This window comes from Pundamilia nyererei, unplaced genomic scaffold (genome assembly GCF_000239375.1).
Source record: "Pundamilia nyererei isolate P.nyererei 1_Seehausen unplaced genomic scaffold, PunNye1.0 scaffold00577, whole genome shotgun sequence".
Taxonomy (NCBI): Eukaryota; Metazoa; Chordata; class Actinopteri; order Cichliformes; family Cichlidae; genus Pundamilia; species Pundamilia nyererei.
The window spans coordinates 130,311-132,488 of NW_005187978.1; positions in this window are offsets into that span (position 1 = coordinate 130,311).

Here is a 2,178-nt window from a genome sequence, read left to right on the forward strand (position 1 = left end):
CCGAGCCTGAAACAGAATCAGGATATGACGAAACTTTCTTTCTCTCTTTTGTTAATCAAGTCAAACGTTACAACAAAACGTGTCTGTTTGAGTCTTGAACGTTGAACAGAAAAGTGAGTCGATCCCTAAACGTTGATTTTGTTCATCTGAACGTTTTCAGTGTGAGAAACATTTCGTCACTCATCCACGTGACTTCTTCGTTCTCAGCTGACTGCAGGTTTCTTGTAAACGCTTTATAATGTTGGGGAAACCTGGCACATCAGCTTTTAAATGTCCCCCATTACTGGTGGAAATCTCACAGTCTAAGAAGGCCAACCTGCCTTCATATCCTCCCTGGTGTATCTGATGTGTTCGTCCAGCTAGTTGCTGTGAATTGTGGTACGTCCTGAGATTTGATTGTCACCCAGGTGTCGTCCACATACCTGAACCAATGACTTGGTGGTGATCCAGGGTAGCACAGCCCTCTGAGATAACAGCAGGGTTAGAGAGTCAGTGTCTGTGCCAATAACAATCCAAATAAAGTCATTGATGGGACTGAGACTGTCTTCCGGTGATAGTGAGAGTGAAAGTATGAAAGCATGCAAACACCGCCCTGAAACTTCCGTTACATCACCAGGTCACTCCTATTTATAAACAATGATGATGTCATCAAGGAAATAAGGAAAGTCTGCGATCAAAGAGAGAACTGTGAGTATCTGAGTGAGTTTTTATGTTCTTACCTCTGAAAGTACGAGGTTTCACTTCCTGTGTGGCGGTAATGTCAGTGTACGAGACAGCAGGGTTCACTTTATCTGCAATACAGAACAGTTCACGTGTTACACAACAGCTGGACCTATCTGTGGAAATCCACATAAGTGTGTTTCAGTAATAAGTCAGAAGGAATCATGAAAGTGCTGCTGGAAGTAAAGCAAACAATGAATCTGGGTCACAGATCTCGAAAACCAACACCCATCATAAAAGTGTTATCTGTGTTTGTTTACATGGTTCTCCCTGCAGAAGAAACAGCTGACACTCCCAGTGACAGATCCACTGAGAGCTATCGCCTGACCTGAGATCATGACTTCATGACCAGTTTCAGACTGAACTGTTTTTCTGGGTCGTTGCTTTACAACAAAGTTGGAGGTTTCACTTCCTGTGTGGCGGTAATGTCCCGTCACGGTAATGGTCCCCACCCAGTCATAAAACCTAAACATCCACATTCTTTCTATCTCTCAGTGAGTCTAAGTTACAACCTCGGCTCCCTGTTTTTCTGCTCCTGGCTAATGTGAGGGAGACGCTCCCGTGTAGTGTGCTCTGTTCTTTCTACAATCAGAAAAGCAAGGCCATGATTCCCTGCAAACAGTTTTCTCTTTATAAATCAGCAGTATGATGTAATAATGTAATAATAATAATAATAATGTACAAATCAGGTGAATAAATCTAACAATCTTCACCTTCTTCTAAATCAGGAGTATAATGCAACTTAAACTACATAATGATTTCAATCTTTAATCAGCCGTATAATGATTCAACAACTCTTTGATTAGAGGTATGATGTAACATACTGTAATAATCTCACAGTATTGATCCAGGTGTTGTTGTCATGTTTTTATGTGCCAGTGTTTTTCATTTTTGATGATTTAAAAATGGAGATGCCATTTCTAATTACAGCAGGTTTGTTGTCAGTGAAGATGTTCACTTTACTTTAAAACACTCCAGTTTAAGAACAGAGAGCCGAGGTCAGCAAACAAAATGTGAAAATGAGCAATGCATGACCTATGACCTTTCCTGGATATTCAAATTCCAAGTTCCTCTGTGTTCTCCATATGAGGTGGCTGTAGAGCAGGTCCTCTACCAAAATGAAAGGGTGGTGATTTGATCCTTGGCCTCTTAAATCTGCATGCCAACTATCCTTGAGCAAAACACCTGATGCAGCCATCAGAGGGAGAATGTTAGATAGAAGGACAGAAATGCAGAGGCCATTATTATTAGTGCTGTGGATTGTAAAGAACAATGTGGATTAGACAATCCCTTTAACACTGGTATCAAAAGTGAAATCAAATAATCAATCGGATATTATGCAAATATATAAATAAAACATAAATACCTGTTTTGAATGGCAGAAAGATGTGAGAAAGTAAGAAAGACAGAGACAGGTGGGTGAGCTCCATTCACTCTCATCAGCAGAGAGAGAGAGAG